The sequence below is a fragment of the Dendrobium catenatum genome, unplaced genomic scaffold (genome assembly GCF_001605985.2).
Source record: "Dendrobium catenatum unplaced genomic scaffold, ASM160598v2 original_scaffold_101648, whole genome shotgun sequence".
NCBI lineage: Eukaryota > Viridiplantae > Streptophyta > Magnoliopsida > Asparagales > Orchidaceae > Dendrobium > Dendrobium catenatum.
In genome coordinates, this window is record NW_021420086.1 from 312,591 (window position 1) to 322,344 (window position 9,754).

Sequence of the window (9,754 nt, forward strand, 5' to 3'; positions counted from 1 at the left end):
AAATAATTCATTGAAATTTTCTATTTTCTTATTAAGATCAGTATACAAATGTAGGAAAAAAAATGAATCCTTTAATTATAAAAAAAAATTAATTTTGCATTTAACCTAAATTCTTTAAACAATTTAATTTAAAATAAATAATAATAATTTGGCCATCAAAACAAACAGAATTTACTGATGCCCCATTAGGACCCGTTTCCATTCTGTGATTCTTGCCCATAAAACCACCTTATCTGATCTGATTTTAAATAAATTCCCCAATATTATACATTAATTAATTTAAAATTAATATAATCTATAAATTAATCTAACAAATATACTTATTCATTAATTAATTTAAAATTAACATAATGATCTATTTTATAAAATTACAAGAAAAATTATTTATTAACAAATAGAATTATTCATATATTACTTGAGTTATAATTTACTTTCAAAATAATAATCAACCGCTCCTTCGGTCCTTCCTAAAATATATCCTAATTAATTTCTTTTATTAAAATTTATCAAATTTAAATAAAAAAATAATATAAAAAAAAACTTGCATAGCGATCGCGCGAACGTTAAAGCTCCATAGGCTCCACCGTCGCGCTCTTCCATGGGCAGAATCTCTCCGTCTCCAGCCTTCTATAACCTTCTTTTCCTCGCAGCGACCTGCAAACGAGCGCACCTCCCGATCAAAGCCGTTGCGTTATCTCCATTGCCGGAGGAATTTCTCCTGTGGATAGCCAGCGTAGCGCTTTTTGCCGGTATTGCGAATCTGAGTTGTCTTTGTGGAAGTTAGAGATCGTGCAATTGGTGGAGGATGGCGTGGCTTTAATTGGAGTGCTAAAGCGCGGCTTTTCTTGATGAGGTTGATTATGCCTCGATCCAGTTATTAATCCGCTTCTCATATATCAGCCTTCAGGTGATTTTGTTTTCTGGATTTATATTTCTTTGCATGTTTGGATTTTTCTACATATCCTGTCTGTTTGCCCCCCTTTTAGCTGATCAAGGGGATTTTTTCTTCTTAATTAGGGCCTTTCTAAGAGTCTTTACTTTCCATTCCTGTACCTGAATCATGAGTTTAATAAAATTTTGTGATGAGATTCTTGCTTTGCGTGTCGAAAGATATGTATCTATCTATCATTCTAAATGGAGCTAGCATAGAGATACTGAATTAAAGGTTATTGTCTCGAAAGTTACTTTGAGAAGGCACAGTACTTCTGCCTTCAGAGTTGCCAATGAGGAAGGGAGAAATGAGAAGGCGTTTTAAGTGACCGATTTATATGTCCCTTTTGTGGAAATCTTGCGAAATGCTGCTAAAAGGTGTATTCCCTTGGACCTAGGTGAATTTTTTGTTAGTGAGCTAGGTATTGTTATAAATTGAAACAAATATTCTGCGACTAGCTTTCCCCTGTTGGGTCTTCGAAAGGGATGAAAAGGCTTGATGCAGGTGCAATGGATATATCACAAGAATAATCCTGCGGGGAATGAAAAAGTTTTGGTTTAAGAGTGTGAATGCAGTCATGAAGGTAAGCATGCGAGTTTGAGGTGCCTTAGCTTAGTAAAGTAATACTACAACAACAACAACATCAAGCATGTTAAAACTTAAGAGTCAAATTCTCATTTAAATCTAATAAAGAAATGTCATTTCTAATATTTTATAATATTTTATAATCAATTCTTTTTAGGTCTATCTTTACCTTTGATACTTCGTCAAAAGATTATCTTAAACGAGTGCAAATCTCGATGCAAAATCAAGTTGGAAACTTCAAACATTAATTCGGAGACCATCCGGACTCCGATTTCAGCAAACTTACAGTCGAACTGAGCGTCTCGGAAATACGAACCCAACGCGACATTTTACATGACCAAACCATCTAAGGCGACCCTCTCTAATCTAATCTGTCATTGAAACTATTCCAACCTTTTCCTGGATATGCTCGTTTCGTATCCTGTCTCTAAGAGTACTTCCACTCATCCACCTGAGTATCCTCATCTCAACAATTATTATGTTTCTCTTTTAATGGCCAACATTCTGCACCATAAAGCATTGTAGGTCTCATCACCATCTTATAAAATTTTCCCTTAAGATTGAGTGGTACTTTTCTATCACTTAACAAACTCGAAGCATTCCTCCACTTCAACCATCCAACTTGAATTCTCCTAATAATAACCCATCTATTTCACCCTCACTCTGTACAATAGGATTTATTATTCTATGCGGAGTTCGGAGGGTGTCCGGAGATCAATAAAAATGCGTCACGTCACCCCATTGCTGGGTACCCAGCTCGATACCCCTCGGTACCGCTGGGTACCCAGCGCTTAACCGGACGGTTCTCCTGTCCGGCCTGTCCGGTGTCCGTACATAATAATAGATCGAACAATATACCCAAGATATCTAAAACAAGTACACTTATTAATGACTTGATCGCTCAAAGTCACAAACTCCCAACTAGATCTATTACTACTAAAATTACAGTCCATGTATTCGATTATAGATCTACTCAAACGAAAACCTTTAAAATTTAAGGTTGACCTCCATAATTCGAGTTTACCTTCAACTTCCTCTCTAGTCTTATCAACAAGAAGAATATCATCAGCAAAAAGCGTACACCAAGGCACATCCTCTTGCAAATGTTTAGTGAGAACATCCATGAATAAAGCAAAAAGATAAAAGCTTAAGGTTGATCTTTGAGGCAATCTAATTGAAATAGGAAAATACTTGGTCAAACCACCTTGGGTTTGAACACAAGTAACAACTCTTGCATGCATATCCCTAATGACTTGATTATAAGCATTATTAACCCCTTTTTTTCTAGAACTCTCCATAGTACTTCTCTTGGAACTTTATCATATGCTTTCTTTAAATCAATAAATATCATATGTAGATCCTCCTTAGTCTCTCTAAACTTCTCCATCAACCACCCGCTCAATAAATGAATAGCTTCTATAGAAGACCCGCAACATGAATCCAAATTGATTTTGAGAAACATTAGTATCACGTCGTAAACTATGCTCCATAACTCTCTCCCAAAGTTTTGAAGTATGACACATCAACTTAATTCCTTTATAATTCACACAATCTTGTGCATCACCTTTATTCTTAAAAATAGGAATCAACAAACTCATTCTCCACTCATCTGACATCTTTTTAGTCTTCAAAATAATATTTAAAAGTTTAATAAGCCAAAAAATTCTTTCATCTCCTAAGCATTTCCACACCTCTATTGGAATATCATCAGGTCCACTAGTTTTTCCACACTTCATTTTCTTTAAAGCCTCTCTAACTTTAGTTTTATTAATACGCCGATAAAAATAAAAATCTCTATTTTCATTTAGAGTAATAAGGTCAATAAAGTCAATCATATTCTATTCTCACAATCTTTATTGAAAAGCTTAGCAAAATATCCTCTTCTAAAAAAACTCTTTTTGATTTTCATCCTTAATGCAATTCACTTAATCTAAATCCTTACTACTTCTATCTCTTTGTTTGACTAACTTATACATATATCTTTCTCCCTCTTTAGAATCTAATATATTATGTAAATCATTAAAATCTAAAATCTTTGCATCACATATTACTTTTTTAGACAACTTATGAGACTCTTTATATCTTTCCTAATTTTTCAGAGTTTTTATATTTAAATCAATTATTATAACAAATCTTCTTATTTTTTATTTTTTTTTGTACATTTTGATTTCACCACTAACTATTTTTATTATTAAGGGCTTTTTCTTTTGAAACTTCAAGCACATTGATGTAGAACTATATGCTAAATCGGAGACTTGCACAAAATATTTAAGAACAATTTCAGATTTTCGTTATTAGCGATTAAAACAACAACGTAAAACAAATAAACGGTTACTTTCGCTTAGGCTAAGCCACACAAGAGACTAAGCTAAATCAAAATATATAGGAAAACTAAAACATTGCATGCGACGTAGTTTCCAACTTAACCAAGACTTAACAATGAAATCTAATAGCAAAGAAGTAACAATCCTACGATTACTAATGGATGGCGAATAGTAGCCACAGTTTCTTGTTTGGACAAATCTCATTAAGGTAAGTAGAATTTGAAAAGTAAATGGATCTAGGAAGAAGATCACCTTCTCGGAGAAATGTCGTGAATTACTACGAACCTTCCGTTAGCTTCTCTTCCCTAGCCTCGATCACAATGAGTAGCAATTGGTAATTGGGCTTCTCTTTGAATTAACCATGGTTGGAGTCAATTCGAGGAAGGCAAATGAGGAGATCCATGCAATCTTAGCCTTCATACACCAAAACAGGATTCAAACTCCGGATCGGTCATCCATCTCAAATCTATGTAGGAGATACACCTTGAGAGGGAGCGAAGAGAGAGAGAGGGTGGACGGGTGAGAAGGAGGAAGAGGCTAGGGTTATGAGAGAACTAATTGGGATGAAGAAAATATGCTATAATCCTCATACCAAAATTATTCTCAGTTTTTAAGTGAAAGAGAAGGGAAAAATCTGAGATTTGAAATTTCAAAACCATGCAATTAAGGGCCTTAATGGAGTATTAAAGGAGGTGGAGTCACCAAGGGGGGCCGGCAGCAAAACAAGGGGAAAAGGGGTTTATGAGAGAGTAATGAGTTTCCAAATTGGTTCCAATCAAATAATAAAGAAAATTTTCAAATCCGTTTCATTTCAAATTTGAAATTGAAACCTCATTTAAACTTTCCTAAATTGGCGCCGGACAAATTTGAAAATTTTCACTCAAAATTTTCAAATTTTAAAATTTGAAAATTCATGCGATGGTGGCGAGGGAGCCGGCAATTGATGGGATTGGGGTGGGGAATGAAAAGGGAGGCCGGCGGTTGGAGAGATGGTCGGCGGGATGAATGGGAGGGGGGCGGTTTTCTTTTGGGAAGATGGATTTTGGGAGGTGAGGTTAGGAGGTGATGATTTGTGGTGGTGGATGAATGGCCGGAGGTGGAAATGGAGGATAAGGGAAGAAGGAAGAAGGGAAAACCAAGAGCCACCGACGGTGACTGTTGGGTACTACGGGTGGCCTCTCCTAGGCTCCACCTAGCTCTCAACCTCTCTCTCAAGCTCTTACAAAAGAAAGCTTCAAGAAGACCAATGCAGGAAAAATTTGTAATATCATTCATTAACCATCAAAGTACAAGAAGAAGGCTAGAAATAGCCTAATACAATGACATAAAATAAAAGACTAAAATACCCTCGAGGGGCTACAAGACTCAATCCCTCAAGCAAGGGTAAAAAGGGAAAAATGCAGAAATAAAAAATACATCAAAATAAAATGATCATACTAAAATCAGAAATACATGGTAAATCGTGGCCGTAGATCTACGGCCACGTCGACGGTAGACTTTCTAACTGATGTCCCCATCACACATCTTTTACAACATTCTTAATATTACTTGCTATTTATCCCACATAACGTTTGCTTCATCATAATAGTTAAAATCTTAAGATCTTGAATCTTACTCTCAAAATTTTTTTTGTTTGTATTTTTTAAAAGCCCTCATCTAATATTAGAATAATATTTTACTAAATTTTTTATATTCTTTTCCTTTCATCTTAAAATCTAAAAGTAATAAACTAAATTGGGTAAAAAATAACTTTACAATCTAAATAACCTATTTTTTTTATAAAAAAATGATCAATTCGAGTTTTACTATATCCATTCTTATAATTGATGAGATGTTTATCTCTTTACTTAAATAAGGTATTAGCAATTATGAAATCATAAGTTAGAGCAAAATCTAATATAGCCTTATCATATTCATTAGTTACTCCAAACTCATAGCCACCATAAATACTTTTAAAATCCTCTACCACTCTACCAACATGCCCAATTAAATTTACTCCAATAATTTTTTTTTCAAGAGGAATCTTTTGAATTAATTCTTCTAAGTCATTCTAAAATTTTAATTTTAAATATATATCCAAATCTATTTGAAGAGCTTAAGTACTTATAATATTAATAATCTTAGCATTAACATTATCTTCAAAGCAATAATTTTGTCTTCAATTCTATAAATTTTTATAACATTTTCCTACAAACTCTTATCTATAATCACACATATACTATTTCTAGTACGACTTCTACCAGAATACTAAAGTTTAAATCCTAAACTATCAATCTCCTTAGCCTTCTCTTCAACTCATTTAGTTTTATGAATGCACAAAATATTTATCTTATATGAATCATAATATCAATTAATTTCATTAATTTGCTTGTAAGAGAAACTACATTCTAAGACCCAATCCGAATTCTAGTTCATGGACTAGCTTTTTTGCCCACATCCTTCCATGATGTGGGAACCCTTGCCTATTTAACATTGCATCTGAGCGCTGATGCAGTGGCCCTGATGGGGACATCGGTTGGAAAGTCTACCGTCGACGTGGTCGTAGATCGACGGCCACGATCTGCCCGATGTATTTCTAATTATTAGATTGGTCATTTTATTTTGATGTATTTTTATTTCTGCACTTTTCCCTTTTTGCCCTTGTTTGAGGGATTGAGTCTTGTAGCCCCCCGAGGGTATTTTAGTCTTTTATTTTTCATGACATTGTAATGGGCTATATATAGCCTCCTTCTTGTATTTTTCATGGTTAATGAAATGATATTACAATTTCTTCTTACATGAGTCTTCTTGGAGCTTTATTTGTAGAAGCTTGAGAGAGAGAGGAGGTTGATAACTAGTTGGAGCCTAGGAGAGGCCACCCGTCGTACCAACAACACCACACCGTGGTTCTTGTTTTTCCCATCTTCCCTCTACGCTTACCTTCCGTTTCCCCCCAAGTTAATCCTCCACCACCACAAATCGTCGCCTCCTAACTTACTCCCGAATTTTCCCCCTCCTCCAAGAAAACCCGTCACCTTCCCCCCCTCATTCCTCCGGCCACCACTTTGGCCGCGGCCTATCCGCCACCACACCCTCCGTCACCTTTTACCCGGCCCGTCTCGTCCTCCCTACGAATTTTCATAAAATTTTGAAAATTCATTGTGGAAGTTTCCATATTTTGTCCGACGCCAAATTAGGAAAAGTTTCAATACGTGTCAAATTCAAATTTGAAATTTGGGCGGATTTGAAATTTTCGTCATTAATTCATCGAGCGGATTAGGAAACGCATAATTGTTTTCCCCTAACCCCTCTCCTCTTCTCTATGCCGCCGGCCCCATTAATGGCTTCTCTCCTTAATGCCCCATTAAGGGTGTTAATGCATGATCTTTGAAATTCAAAATTCAAGATTTTTCCCTCCAATTTTAATTAAATCTGAAACATAATTTCAGATTTGGGATTTACTCAAATCACACTCCACCTAACCTAGCCTCCCTAACTAGCCGCCTCTCCCCTCTCTCACAACCCGCCGGCCAACCTCTCCCCCACCCCCCTCTCTTTCTACCCTCCTCTCAAGGCATAGCTCCTACTTGGATTGGAGATGAAGATAAATCCGGCACGTGAGTTAACCTTGCCATCACGACGTTTCTTCCGAGAAGGACTCACCTAGCCTTGGACGGAACAATCATTGAAGATACGTGGGATTTCTACGACGTCTCTCCGTGAAGGTGATTCTTTCTCCTTCTCGTTCTTTTACTTTTGAATTCCGAATTCTTCATGAGAATTTGTTCAAGCGAGAGATTGTGTCCTTTATTGCCATCCACTAGTACTCGTAGGATTTGTACTTCTTTGCTTTAGATCTCGTTGTTAAACAAGGTTAAGTTGGAAACTACTTCGCATGCAACGTTTTAGTTTTCCTATGTGTTTTGATCTAGCTTAGTCTCTTGTGTAGTTTAGCCTAAGCGAAAGTAACTACTTAATTGTTTACGTTGTTTGTTTTAATCGCTTTAACGAGAACTAAAGTTGCTCTTAAAATTTTTGTGCAAATCTCCAATTACCATATAGTTCTACACTCATCTTGGTATCAGAGCATGGTAGCATGCGATACTTTGCTAGAATTCATCCTAGGCTATTAATTAGGCTTGCATAACTATTTGGCAATGCATAACATCTATAAAACATTTTAATCGACACTTCATTTTGCTGTCCAGAAATTTCTGCATGCATTTAGTAAGCAATACGTGTTGGTTTTGCATTATATTTGTGCCCTCTTAGTATTACTCGTCTAGTTGTCTAGGAATCACTTTGCACTTTGTTTAGTGGCTGTCCACATTGTTTCCTGCAACATATAGTGTGCTGTAGTCACCGTTTAGGTGCCTAAGTGCTTCAATCACTTCCCACTTCAGCATTTGCATTTAGGACTTTAACCCTTCTTTGTAATTTGCTGTCCAAGAGTTCCAGCACCATTTAGAGTCCCGATAGAGTGTTTTTCCTGCTGTAGGTTGCTGTCCACTTCCTAGAAAACCCTCTAAGTCCCCATAGTGTTTAGAAATGGACCCGGAGCAACTTAGCAGGACTTTAGACCTGTTGGTAGGTCAAATGGGCGCGATTAGTCAGCAACTTAAGGAAAACCAGTCTGACCTTGCGGAGCTTCGACGACAGACAACTGATAGGTTCGATAACCTAGAACGAGGAAGGAACCAAGCACCCCTCTACACACCTTCTAGGCCACCTTCATGTATGGGGATAGAACTTTTCAAGTGATGGGCCGCCCACGTGCCCCTTATCGAAATCCTCATTACATACACGACACCAATACTTGACCCGACATACACTTGATGAAGAATATCAAGGTAGAAGCTCCCACTTTCGATGACACCTTAGATCCCCAACTCTTCCTTGATTGGATCAAAGGTATGGATAGCTTCTTCAAGTGGTATAACATTTCTGAAGCCAGAAAGGTTAGGTTCGCGGAGATGAAGCTTATTGAAGGGCTAGCCAATTCTGGTCGAACTTAGAAAGTCTTGGGAGTCCGCAACGAATACCCCATTACTGATTGGGCGTCCATGAAACGTGAACTTAAGCAGAAGTACCTACCTTCGTACTTCCCTAGACTCTTGACAGGTGGAACCGACTTACCCAAGGAAGCAAACCCGTTAAGGATTACATTGCATCCTTCGATGATTACCTGATTCGTTGCAAAGGGAGACTTCAACCACCCCCGCGCAAATTTTGTCGATGTTTCGTACCAGACTGGCGGGAAGATTTACGCAAACGAACTTTTTGCCCGGAACATCACTACTCTGGAAGAACGCCTACAGCCTAGTGCTTGTCTAGAGGAATCCCGTTCTCAGCATCCGATCGATCTCATGACTCTAAGCTTCGTATAGACCAGCCGGTAGTTCCACCTCGCACCCTCCTGTTTCACGACCTACTCCGGGAGCACGACCCGACCCACACCGGGTCCACCTGCACCTAAGATCTGATTCTAGAAGTAAGCCTCCACCACACACGGATGCCCTCGGTCCAGTCCCGGGACCAAATGCTTTCGATGCCAGGGGTATGGGCATATTGCTTCTCAGTGTTCCAGCCTTACAAGGTTTCGATTGTTGAGGAGTAACTGAGGACGATCTCGAGCCCGAGGTTGATCAGGTCCACCAAGTTGAGGAAGAAGGCGAATACTTCGAGGAGGACGACGACACCACGGTCCTCAGTTGCCTTCGACAGTCGGATACCTCTCCCATCTGCGTGGTGAGATGTGCTCTATCCCACCCGACACCCACTGATGACTGGCGTAGGACCACAATTTTCCATCCTACACCAAAATCAAAGACAAAAAACTGTAAAGTCATAGTGGAAGTGGTAGTTACTTAATGTTGTTTCCTCAGCATGGTATCGCAATTAGGTCTGTCTGCCGTTCCTCACCCGAACCCGTGGT

The 9,754-nt window shown here is 37.9% G+C and overlaps 1 protein-coding gene across 1 annotated transcript in view; it reads left to right on the forward strand.

The window, feature by feature from the left end:
• Nucleotides 1-576: 576 nt before the first annotated feature.
• The window catches only part of LOC110116061 (cold-responsive protein kinase 1), a 31,674-nt gene continuing 22,496 nt past the window's right edge, over nucleotides 577-9,754 (forward strand). Inside the window, exon 1 of the mRNA XM_020849510.2 lies at nucleotides 577-907. The gene's annotated coding sequence lies outside the window, so the exon portion shown is untranslated. The remainder of the gene's footprint in view (nucleotides 908-9,754) is intronic.